At 42.4% G+C, this 13,759-nt stretch overlaps 1 protein-coding gene across 1 annotated transcript in view; it reads right to left on the bottom strand.

Moving 5' to 3' along the window:
• Positions 1-13,759, bottom strand: part of LOC126259570 (nephrin-like) — a 1,073,586-nt gene that overhangs the window by 711,799 nt on the left and 348,028 nt on the right. The window lies entirely within an intron of this gene.

The raw sequence follows: 13,759 nt of genomic DNA, 5'->3' as shown, positions 1-13,759 counted from the left end.
TAGACCCCCGCAGCAGATGGCTGGCTCACGCATCCATGCTGCATGGTGACTGCCGCTCATGAGCGACAAAGGCTGGAATTTGCATGCCCATACCTGAAACTGGACGTCCACTGAATGGTGACAGGTGACCCTTTCAGAGAATCACGCCTTACGCTCCACTGGAAAGAGGACCGTTGGCATGTACCACGTGAATCTTCCAGAAGCAAAGACCCTGCAACAACGCTGAATGTATACAGGCCGGAGGAGGGAGTGCTGTCTGTGGAATGCTTTCGTTGGGTTACCTGGGTCATTCCCTCACTCTGCAAAGCACAATGGATCAACACAAGTATGCATCTTCCCTTGGCATGATGGCATCTATCAGCAGGGCAGAGCAACATGCCATACAGCTTGCAGTGAACGTGCGTAGTTCGAAGACCACCAGGATAAGTTTCACGTACTTCACCAGCCAACAAACTCTCCGGTTTCAAACTCCATCGAGAATTTACGGGACCACCTCGTTAGGGCTGATTTAGCAATGCATTCTCAAACGAGAATACTAGCGCAGCCAAGTCACTGGCGTCGACGTGGCTCCACATACATCTCGGATTCTTCCAGAGTCCCACTGAGTCTCTTCCTGCACATCTAACAGTGTGGTGCTACAAAACGTGGTTACTCAGACACTAATTATCATGACCTACTCAATAATTTTGTTTTTCTTTTGAGCAGCAAATTCATGTCTTCGACTTCATCTCATACAAGGTGGAAATATCATATTTATCTGCTACTGAGTAAGTGGGTTTCACGATAAGCAATGTATGATAGGTCATTTTTAATCCTTTTTGTCTGCCCCAAGTGTTATTCCCATGATAGAATGTAAGTTAAGGGGGTCAGCACGCCAAATGGGCCGACTTGGAGCAGAAGAGGCACCACAGGACATTTTAATTTCCACTGTCTCTACTTTTGCAAATAAAATCACAAAACTCTGTTAGTATGACCAGCAGTGGAAGTTCAAAAACCTAACAAAGTAAATTTTTGTTACAAGTGAGATTTCATCATACTTTCCCTTACTATTGGTTGTACACTTTTCTTCATAAGTAAGAGAAATTATTATAAGAATTTTCCACAGCGTACAGAACCTACTTACAGGTGTATGAATCTCTAGAATTTTCCAAATCTGTTAAAAACTGTGGTAAAAATTGAGAGAATTAACTATAAAATTTGAGTTTTTTCTAAACATGAAGTTGAAGATGTAACAGCTCATTCATTTTTTCATACATTAAATAAATTACAGTGTTTCATTAGCTTTTAAGTATGGTTCGTATGCTGTCCAAATTTCATCGAGGAATCTCTCTTGCTCACTAAGAAAAGTGAACCAATAGAAAAAAAAAATCCAATAGTAAGTGAAAATATGATGAAATTTCACATGTAAATAAATTTTATTGTGTTATGTTTTTGAACTTCCATTGCTGTGAGTTTGAATCCTGAGTCCTTCCTGATCATGCTGACAAAGTTTTATGAATTTATTTGAATAATTACAGACAGTGGAAATTAAAAGGTCTTGTGGTGCCTGTCCTGCTACAAGTCGGCCCGTTTGACGTCCTACCCTCCTAATTTCGGATCAAATCAATTGTGACTTACAATACACGATACATATGGTTACTCACATGTTTTCATTTCCACATGAAATCTGTGTGGACAGACTCGATATGTTTCTTATTCCAACAAGTTACAGTGATACTATGTATCCAACACCTGAACATAGCTTACGTGAGTATTGTTTACATTTAGTTTGACACATACCTTAGTTTGCATCGTTCGGTAGCTATGCTCTTGATTATAGAAAAACTTCTGTCTCCCATGCCATCGACGACCTGCCTTGCTTACTCATATTTAGTGCCCTGTCGTAATTGACTTTGAATTTAGTACTATTCAGTGCCGAATTTAAAAAAATGATGGTTCAAATGGCTCTGAGCACTATGGGACTTAACATCTATGGTCATCAGTCCCCTAGAACTTAGAACTACTTAAACCTAACTAACCTAAGGACATCACACAACACCCAGTCATCACGAGACAGGGAAAATCCCTGACCCCGCCGGGAATCAAATCCGGGAACCCGGGCGCGGGAAGTGAGAACGCTACCACACGACCACGAGCTGCGGACTTTTAAAAAATGAGTGTAGTGGTCGGTGGGAAGGGTTCTGGCAAATAATAAGTAGGTTATAGCAACTGACGCCCCCCCATGAACCATGGACCTTGCCGTTGGTGGGGAGGCTTGCGTGCCTCAGCGATACAGATGGCCGTACCGTAGGTGCAACCACAACGGAGGGGTATCTGTTGAGAGGCCAGACAAACATGTGGTTCCTGAAGAGGGGCAGCAGCCTTTTCAGTAGTTGCAGGGGCAACAGTCTGGATGATTGACTGATCTGGCCTTGTAACATTAACCAAAACGGCCTTGCTGTGCTGGTACTGCGAACGGCTGAAAGCAAGGGGAAACTACAGCCGTAATTTTTCCCGAGGACATGCAGCTCTACTGTATGATTAAATGATGATGGCGTCCTCTTGGGTAAAATATTCCGGAGGTAAAATAGTCCCCCATTCGGATCTCCGGGCGGGGACTACTCAAGAGGACGTCGTTATCAGGAGAAAGAAAACTGGCGTTCTACGGATCGGAGCGTGGAATGTCAGATCACTTAATCGGGCAGGTAGGTTAGAAAATTTGAAAAGGGAAATGGATAGGTTAAAGTTAGATATAGTGGGAATTAGTGAAGTTCGGTGGCAGGAGGAGCAAGACTTTTGGTCAGGTGATTACAGGGTTATAAATACAAAATCAAATAGGGGTAATGCAGGAGTAGGTTTAATAATGAATAAAAAAATAGGAGTGCGGGTTAGCTACTACAAACAGCATAGTGAACGCATTATTGTGGCCAAGATAGACACAAAGCCCATGCCTACTACAGTAGTACAAGTTTATATGCCAACTAGCTCTGCAGATGATGAAGAAATAGATGAAATGTATGACGAAATAAAAGAAATTATTCAGGTAGTGAAGGGAGACGAAAATTTGATAGTCATGGGTGACTGGAATTCGTCAGTAGGAAAAGGGAGAGAAGGAAACATAGTAGGTGAATATGGATTGGGGGGAAGGAATGAAAGAGGAAGCCGCCTTGTAGAATTTTGCACAGAGCATAACTTAATCATAGCTAACACTTGGTTCAAGAATCATGAAAGGAGGCTGTATACATGGAAGAAGCCAGGAGATCCTGACAGGTTTCAGATAGATTATATAATGGTAAGACAGAGATTTAGGAACCAGGTCTTAAATTGTAAGACATTTCCTGGGGCAGATGTGGATTCTGACCACAATCTATTGGTTATGAACTGCAGATTGAAACTGAAGAAACTGCAAAAAGGTGGGAATTTAAGGAGATGGGACCTGGATAAACTGAAAGAACCAGAGGTCGTAGAGAGTTTCAGGGAGAGCATAAGGGGACAATTGACAGGAATGGGGGAAAGAAATACAGTAGAAGAAGAATGGGTAGCTCTGAGGGATGAAGTGGTGAAGGCAGCAGACGATCAAGTAGGTAAAAAGACGAGGGCTAATAGAAATCCTTGGGTAACAGAAGAAATATTGAATTTAATTGATGAAAGGAGAAAATATAAAAATGCAGTAAATGAAGCAGGCAAAAATGAATACAAACGTCTCAAAAATGAAATCGACAGGAAGTGCAAAATGGCTAAGCAGGGATGGCTAGAGGACAAATGTAAGGATGTAGAGGCTTGTCTCACTAGGGGTAAGATAGATACTGCCTACAGGAAAATTAAAGAGACCTTTGGAGAGAAGAGAACCACTTGTATGAATATCAAGAGCTCAGATGGAAACCCAGTTCTAAGCAAAGAAGGGAAGGCAGAAAGGTGGAAGGAGTATATAGAGGGTTTATACAAGGGAGATGTACTCGAGGACAATATTATGGAAATGGAAGAGGATGTAGATGAAGACGAAATGGGAGATAAGATACTGCGTGAAGAGTTTGACAGAGCACTAAAAGACCTGAGTCGAAACAAGGCCCCGGGAGTAGACAACATTCCACTAGAACTACTGATGGCCTCGGGAGAGCCAGTCATGACAAAACTCTACCATCTAGTGAGCACGATGTATGAGACAGGTGAAATACCCTCAGACTTCAAGAAGAATATAATAATTCCAATCCCAAAGAAAGCAGGTGTTGACAGATGTGAAAATTACCGAACTATCAGTTTAATAAGTCACAGCTGCAAAATACTAACGCGAATTCTTTACAGACGAATGGAAAAACTGGTAGAAGCCGACCTCGGGGAAGATCAGTTTGGATTCCGTAGAAATGTTGGAACACGTGAGGCAATACTGACCTTACGACTTATCTTGGAAGAAAGAATAAGAAAAGGCAAACCTACGTTTCTAGCATTTGTAGACTTAGAGAAAGCTTTTGACAATGTTGACTGGAATACTCTCTTTCAAATTCTGAAGGTGGCAGGGGTAAAATACAGGGAGCGAAAGGCTATTTACAATTTGTACAGAAACCAGATGGCAGTTATAAGAGTCGAGGGGCATGAAAGGGAAGCAGTGGTTGGGAAAGGAGTGAGACAAGGTTGTAGCCTCTCCCCGATGTTATTCAATCTGTATATTGAGCAAGCAGTAAAGGAAACAAAAGAAAAATTCGGAGTAGGTATTAAAATTCATGGGGAAGAAGTAAAAATTTTGAGGTTCGCCGATGACATTGTAATTCTGTCAGAGACAGCAAAGGACTTGGAAGAGCAGTTGAATGGAATGGACAGTGTCTTGAAAGGAGGATATAAGATGAACATCAACAAAAGCAAAACGAGGATAATGGAATGTAGTCAAATTAAGTCGGGTGATGCTGAGGGAATTAGATTAGGAAATGAGACACTTAAAGTAGTAAAGGAGTTTTGCTATTTAGGGAGTAAAATAACCGATGATGGTCGAAGTAGAGAGGATATAAAATGTAGACTGGCAATGGCAAGGAAAGCGTTTCTCAAGAAGAGAAATTTGTTAACATCGAGTATAGATTTAGGTGTCAGGAAGTCGTTTCTGAAAGTATTTGTATGGAGTGTAGCCATGTATGGAAGTGAGACATGGACGATAACTAGTTTGGACAAGAAGAGAATAGAAGCTTTCGAAATGTGGTGCTACAGAAGAATGCTGAAGATAAGGTGGGTAGATCACGTAACTAATGAGGAGGTATTGAATAGGATTGGGGAGAAGAGAAGTTTGTGGCACAACTTGACTAAAAGAAGGGATCGGTTGGTAGGACATGTTTTGAGGCATCAAGGGATCACAAATTTAGCATTGGAGGGCAGCGTGGAGGGTAAAAATCGTAGAGGGAGACCAAGAGATCAATACACTAAGCAGATTCAGAAGGATGTAGGTTGCAGTAGGTACTGGGAGATGAAGAAGCTTGCACAGGATAGAGTAGCATGGAGAGCTGCATCAAACCAGTCTCAGGACTGAAGACCACAACAACAACAACAGCAACTGACGAAGTATTTCATATCCAGCATAAGGTTACTCGTTGGCCGCGAGAGCTCTATTTACTAGCTTACCTATTATTAATAGTAATGATCGTATGACATTGTTGGCCGGGAGGCCCCATGCGGGGAGGTTCGGCCGCCGTGCTGCAAGTCCTTTAACGCCACTTCGGCGATTTGCGAGTCAATGATTATGAAAGGCACACAACACCTAGTCATCACGAGGCAGAGAAAATCCCTGACTCCGCCGGGAATCGAACCCGGGGCCCCGTGCGCGGGAAGCGAGAACGCTACCGCAAGACCACGAGCTGCGGATGCTTACTTGTTTATTTACCTAGAAATTACGCTATTTTTCAGACAGGTGTTACTGTAGGTGCCCTCCATTACGAAAGAGTATAGACAGGATATTTGTCATTCCTAAGAACAAACGTATTGTACGAGCTCCTTGCCAGGCCGTGAACACCCAATTGATGTCTACCAGATGCCGTGACACCAGCACATCACTCTCCCTGCCATTTTGCTGTTTCTCCAGACCGTGTAGCCGCCAGAATTCTGTCAAGTACCTTCTCAGTTGGCATCACGAGGCGAACCAGTCCTCCCACCTTGGCAGTGGCAGGAATCGAACCCCGGTACGCCGCATGGCAGCTGTCTACACTGACCACTCAGCTATGGAGCAGACAGACAGACGTATTACGTACCGCTAATGCTGAGGAATGAAATAAATAGAAAGAGCAGAGAAGCGAAGACAAAATGGCTACGTGAGAATCGTGAGGAAATCGAAAAAGATATGGCTGTCGAAAGGACTTACTCAGCATGTAGGAAAGTCAAAACAGTCTTCGATGAAATTAAAAGGAAGGGTGGTAACATAATTCTACTGTTAAACGCGGAAGAGAGAGCGGATAGGTGGAAAGAGTGCACCGAAGGCCTCTATGAGGGGGAAGATTTGTCTGATGTGATAGAAAAAGGAAGAAGAGACGATTTAGAAGAGATAGGGGATCCACTACTGGGAATCAGAGCTTAAGATAGATTTGCAGGACTTAAGATCAAATAAGGCAGAGGGGATATATAACATTCCATCAGAATTTCTTAGACCTTGGGGAGAATGGCAACAAAACGACTTTGGTGTGTAGTGTGTTTGAGCCTGCCGACATTCCATCTGAATTTCGAAAACAATTTCATCCACACTGGCGTCCTCTTGGGTAAAATATTCCGAAGGTAAAATAGTCCCCCATTCGGATCTCCCGGCGGGGACTACTCAGGTGGACGTTGTTATCAGGAGAAAGAAAACTGGCGTTCTACGGGTCAGAGCGTGGAATGTCAGATCCCTTAATCTGGCAGGTAGGTTGGAAAATTTAAAAAGGGAAATGGATAGGTTACAAGTTAGATATAGTGGAAATTAGTGAGGTTCGGTGGCAGGAGAAACAAGACTTCTGGTCAGGTGAATACAGGGTTATAAATACAAAATGAAATAGTTGTAATGCAGGAGTGCGTTTAAAAATGAATAAACAATAGGAATGAGTGTAAGCTACTACAAACAGCATAGTGAACGCATTATTGTGGCAAAGATACAAACGAAGCCCATGCCTTCCGGAGTAGTACAAGTTTATAGGCCAAATAGCTCCGCAGATGACGCAGAGATTGATGAAATGTATGATGAGATAAAAGAAATTATTCAGGTAGTGAAGGGAGACGAAAATTAAATAGTCATGGGTTACTGGGATTCGATAGTACGAAAAGGAAGAGAAGGAAATGTAGTAGTTGAATATGGAATGGGGGTTTGTATACACGGAAGAAGTCTGGAGATACTGGAAGGTTTCAGATAGATTATATAATGGTAAGACAGAGATTTAGAGACCAGGTTTTAAACTGTAAGACATTGCAAGGGGCAGATGTGGATCTCACCACAATCTATTGGTTATGAACTGTAGATTAAAACTGAAGAAACTGCAAAAACGTGGAAATTTAAGGAGATGGGATCTGGATAAATTGACAGAACCAGAGGTTGTAGAGATTTTCAGGGAGAGCATTAGGGATCGATTGACAAGAATGGGGGAAAGAAATACAGTAAAAGAAGAATGGGTAGCTCTGAGAGATGAAATTGTGAAGGCAGCAGAAGATCAAGTAGGTAAAAACACGAGGGCTAATACAAATCATTGGTTAACAGAAGAGATATTGAATTAAATTGATGAAAGGAGAAAGTATAAAAATCCAGTAAATGAATCAGGTAAAAAGGAATACAAACGTCTCAAAAATGAGATCGACAGGAAGTACAAAATGGCTAAGCAGGGATGCCTAGAGGACAAATATAAGGTTGTAGAGATGTGTGTCACTATGGGTAAGATGGATACTGCCTACAGGAAAATTAAAGAGACCTTTCGAGAAAAGAGAACCACTTGCATGAATATCAAGAGTTCAGATGGAAACCCAGTTCTGAGCACAGAATGGAAAGTAGAAAGGCTACCCCGTACGGCGAATGTGTTAGATGATGACCAGTTTAGGAAAGGAAAAAATTCTTGAAGACAGTATTATGAAAATGGAAGAAGATGTAGATGAAGATGAAATGGGAAATATGATAGAGCGTGACGACTTTGGCAAAGCACTGAAAGACCTAAGTCGAAACAAGGCCCCGGTAGAAGACAACATTCCATTAGAACTACTGACGGTCATGGGAGACCCAGTCCTGACAAAACTCTACCATCTGGTGAGCAAGATGTATGAGACACGCAAAATACCCTCAGACTATAAGAAGAATATCATAATTTCAATCCCAAAGACAGCAGGTGTTGACAGATGTGAAAATTACCGAACTATCAGTTTAATAAGCCACTGTTGCAAAATACTAATTCTTTACAGACGAATGAAAAAACTGGTAGAAGTCGACCTCGGGGAAGATCTTAAAAATAGATTAAGGAAAGGCAAATCTACGTTTCTAGCATTCGTAGATTTAGAGAAAGCTTTTGACTGGAATAGTCTCTTTCTGAAGCTGGCAGGGGTAAAATATAGGGAGCGAAAGGCTATTTACAATTTGTACAGAAACCAGATGGCAGTTATAAGAGTCGAGGGACATGAAAGAGAAGCAGTGGTTGGAATGGGAGTAAGACAGGGTTGTAGCCTCTCCCCGATGTTATTCAATCTGTATATTGAGCAAGCAGCAAAGAAAACAAAAGAAAGATTCGGAGTAGGAATTAAAATCCATGGAGAAGAAATAAAAACTTGGAGGTTCGCCGATGACATTGTAATTCTGTCAGACACAGCGAAGGACCTGGAAGAGCAGCTGAACGGAATGGACAGAGTCTTGAAAGGAGGATATAAGATGAACATCAACAAAAGCACAACGAGGATAATGGAATGTAGTCGAATTAAATCGGGTGATGCTTAGGAAATTAGTTTAGGATATGAGATGCTTAGAGTAGTGAATGAGTTCTGCTATTTGGGGAGCAAAATAACTTACGATGTTGGAAGTAGAGAGGATATGAAAAGTAGAATGGCAATGGTAAAGAAAGCGCTTCTGAAGAAAAGAAGTCTTTTAACATCGAGTATAGATTTAAGTATCAGGAAGTCGTTTCTGAAACTATTTGTATGGAGTGTAGCCATATTGGCACAGCTTTTGTGGCACAACTTAACTAGAAGAAGGGATCGGTTGGCAGGACATATTCTTATGCATCAAGGGATCACCAACTTAGTAATGCATGGCAGTGTGGAGGGTAAAAATCGTAGAGGGAGACTAAGACATGAATACAGTAAACCGATTCAGAAGGAGGTAAGATATAGCAGGTACTGGGAGATGAAGAAGCTTGCACAGGATAGAGTAGCATGGAGAGCTGTATCAAACCAATCCCTGGACTGTAGACCACAACAACAACAACATCATCCATACATTTCCGAAGAGTCTAAGAGTTGACAGGTGCGAGAATTATAGCACAATGAGCTTAACAGCTCATGCATCCAAGTTGCTAATAAGGACACTATACAGAAGAATTGAAAAGAAAATTGAGAGTCTGTAAGGAAAAAAAATTTCTGTAAGATCTGATGGGACATAACTGCTGAAGTCATCGGTCTTTAAGCTTACTCACTACTTAGCCTTACTTAAATTAACTTGCGGTAAGGACAACACGCACTCCCATGCCCGAGGGAGGACTCGAGCCTCCGACGGGGGAAGAGGCGCAAACCGTGACGAGGCGCCTTAGACCGAAAGGCTACCCCGCGCGGCGAATTTGTTAGATGATGACCAGTTTAGGAAAGGAAAAGGTGACAGAGAGGCATTTCTGACGTTCTCGTTAATAACGGAAGCAAGAGTAATGAAAAATAGAGACACGTTCACGAGGTCTGTCTACCCGGAGAAAGTGTTAGACATTGTAAAATTGTGCAAAGTGTTCGAAAGTCCGGAAAAAACGGGGTTAAGCTATAGGGAAAAATAAGTAATATACAATATGTACAATAATCAAAAAGAGCGGAGCACCAGGAACGAAGTGCACGGATTAAAAAGGTTGTAAGACAGACACGAAGTCTTTCGCCCCCACTGTTCAGTCTGTACATCGTAGAAGCAATGATGGAAATGAAAGAAAGTTTCAGGAGTGGTATTAAAATTCAAGGTCAGAGGGTATCACTGATACGATTCGCTGATGACATTGCAATCCTGAGTGAAAGTGAAGAAGAATTACATGATCTGCTGAATAGAATGAGCAGTCTAATGAGCAAAAATACGGACTGAAAGCAAATAGAAGAATGACGAAAGTAATGATAAGTATCAGAAATGAGAACAACGAGAAACTTAAAATTAGGACTGACAGTCAAAAAGCAGATGAATTAAAGGAATTTGCTAACTGGGCAGCAAAATAACCAATGACGGACGGTGCAAAGAGGACATTAAAAGCAGATTAGCACTGGCAAAATGGGCATTTCTGACCAAGAGAAGTTTCCTAGTATTAACATCGGCCTTAATTTGAGAAAGAAATTTGTTAGACTGTACGTTTGGAGCACAGTGTTGCATGGTAGTGAAAGATGGACTTTAGTAAAACCGGAGCAGAAGAGTATCGAAGCATTTAAGTTGTGGTGCTACAGATGAAGGTTGAAAATTAGGTGGCCTAATAAGGTAAGAAATGAGGAAGTACTGCGCAGAATTGGAGAGGAAAGGAGTATATGGAAAACACTGACAAGGAGAAGGGGTAGGAAGGTAGGACATGTATTAAGACATCAGGGAATGACTTCCATTTTACTAGCTGTAGAGGGCAAAAGCGCACTAAGAAATCCTGTGAATCTTGTCTTTAAATTGTAGACTGTAGTTTCACCAGTCGTACAGATACTTTTGTAACAAGGATCACCAAACTGATCTGATATAGCATCTAAATACCGAGCTGTGTTTACTGGCTTAGAAACTCTCTGACTGGCTTTTTTCCAAGAAAGGGGCCTGGCTTATGAGTGGGGTACGGTAGAATTATGGGACAGGAATGGTTTTCTGAGAATGGGGGAGGTGATGTGGCTTGGGGCAGTAAGAGCTCATTCAAATGTGTATGAATACCTAAGAGACCACACTGCTGAGGTCATCGGTCCCTAGACTTACACATTACTTAAACTAACTTATGCTAAGAACAACACACATACCCATGCTCGAGGGAGGACTCGAACTCTGGCGGGAGGGGCCCCGCAATCAGTGACATGGCTCCTCAAACCGCGCGGCCACTCCGGGCGGCGATGTGGCTTATTAGGAGATATGGTGTGAAAGGGGAGAGGCGGAAGTCGATGGTCAAATGGCTCATCTTCCTGTGGTCTAGAGTGAATGTTGCCGTGCTCGAACATTCCAGAATGGCTGTTGATCTCCCATGTCCCAGAAAGATGATTGATATCCTGCTAAGGATACAAATACCGCCTGTGTAAGTCTACATTGGACGATTAAGTGTTCTTCGTCTAAAGATGAGAATCTAGTTTCCAAAATGCATTTTTCGGTGGATTTTTAGTGCTGTGAGTAAAGTAAGCTGTGGAATTGTAAATAGACACATAAAAAAAGTGTGACATCACCTCGGTTCCGAGAGTTCCTGAACCTGTATAGATAATTGAAATAGAGATCAACATAAACATTCATTCCGCCGTTTTATTGCTCATCAAAACCACACATTGCATGTTGTACCACCATACAGCGAGACCTTCAGAGGTGGTGGTCCAGACTGCTGTACACACCGGTACCTGTAATACCTAGTAGCACGTCCTCTTGCATTGATGCATGCCTGTATTCGTCGTGGCATACTATCCACAAGTTCATCAAGGCACTGTTGGTCCAGATTGTCCCATTCCTCAACGGTGGTTCGGCGTAGATCCCTCAGAGTGGTTCGTGGGTCACGTCATCCACCAACAGTCCTTTGCAATTTATCGCAGGCATGTTCGATAGGGTTCATGTCTGGAGAACGTGCTGGCCACCCTAGTCGGGCGATGTCGTTATCCTGACGGAAGTCATTCCCAAGATGTGCACGAAGACGAATGCCTCGCCAATATGCTGCCGATATGGTTGCACTATCGGTCGGAGGATGGCACTTACGTATCGTATAGCCGTTACGGCGCCTTCCATGACCACCAGCGGCGTACGTGGCCCCTCATAATGCCACCGCAAAACATCAGGGAACCTCCGCCTTGCTGCACTCGCTGGACAGTGGGTCTAAGGCGTTCAGCCTGATTGGCTTGCCTCCAAACACTTCTCCGACGACTGTCTGGTTGAAGGCATATGCGACACTCATCGGTGAAGAGAACGTTATGCCAATCCTGAGCGGTCCATTCGGCATGTTGTTGGGCCAACTGTACCGCGCTACATGGTGTCGTGGTTGCAAAAATGGACCTCGCCGTGGATGTCGGGTGTGAAGTTGCGCATCATGCAGCCTATTGCGCACAATTTGAGTCTTAACATGACGTCCTGTGGCTGCACGAAAAGCATTATTCAACATGGTGGCGTTGCTTTTAGGGTTCCTCCGAGCCATAATCCGTAGGTAGCGGTCATCCACTACAGTGGAAGCCCTTGGGCGGCCTGAGGTATGTCATCGACAGTTTCTGTCTCCTTGTATCTCCTCCATGTCCGAACTACATCGCTTTGGTTCACTCTGAGGCGCCTGGACACTTCCTTTATTAGAGTCCTTCTTGTCACAAAGTAACAACGCATACGAGTTCGAACCGCAGTACTGACCGTCTAGGCATTGTTCAACTACAGACAAAACAAGTTGTGTACCTCCTTCCTGGTGGAATGACTGGAACTGATCGTCGTCGTAGTTAGTTAGTTACGTGTTCCATTGCTCAGTAGCACGGAAAAACCGTTATGATGTGGAACGTGTCAAATGCACAAGAAATGCGCACGGGAAACAAGCTTTTTTTGTTTACATTATAGTGTTATGCCTCAATATTTATACTATCCATCCCTTCCCTTAAATGGCACAAAAAGCATATTTTATACATCCAGATTTATTTACTCATATTCAAGAATTCATCTATGGTATTGAAGGAGTTGTCAAGGAGGTATGATTCCAATTTGTTTTTGAAACTATTACTGCTGTCTGTCAGACATTTTGTTTCTTCTGGTAATTTATCAAAAAGTTGTATAGCAGGCTATTTTACTCCTTTCTGTGCCAAAGATAGGTTAAGTAAAGGATAGTGTAGGTCTTTCATTTTGCTGATATTTTAAGAATGAATGTCACTGTAGAATTTAAACTGGTCCATGTTGTTGAGAAATAATTTCATTACTGATTAAATGTAATGTGAAGCAGTTGTAAGAATTCCTAACCTTTTAAACATATGTCTACAAGATGTGCGACTATGGACCCCACACATTATTCTACTTTCTTTTGGGCAGTGAATACCTTTTGCCTAAGTGTTGAGTTGCCCCAGAATATTATTCCGTATGACATCAGAGAGAGGAAGTAGGCAAAGTATGTTAGCTTACTAATTTCTACATCCTCAAAATTGGTAATTATTCTGATTGCAAAAGTTGCTTAACCTAGTCGCTTTAGGAGATCCAAAATATGAATTTTCCATTTAAGGTTCTCACCTATATGTACGCCCAAGAACTTAGTATGCTCTGCCCTGGCTACTGACTTCTTTTGATGTGTTGTGTTCATTGAAGGAATTATTCTTTTTTCCGTCCGTCTAATAGGCGCTGCTAATGCATGATTGTTTACATCTTTGGGCAGGTTTAGTGACATCTCTGAACAGTCAAAGGGACTGTGTCTACGATACAATACCCACAGTCAACGTCTATCTTCACGAGTTCTGGGAACTGGGT

The sequence above is a fragment of the Schistocerca nitens genome, chromosome 5 (genome assembly GCF_023898315.1).
Source record: "Schistocerca nitens isolate TAMUIC-IGC-003100 chromosome 5, iqSchNite1.1, whole genome shotgun sequence".
NCBI classification, from domain to species: domain Eukaryota; kingdom Metazoa; phylum Arthropoda; class Insecta; order Orthoptera; family Acrididae; genus Schistocerca; species Schistocerca nitens.
Note: the sequence above shows the minus strand (reverse complement) of the source record. Positions and strands in the feature narration are given on the sequence as shown.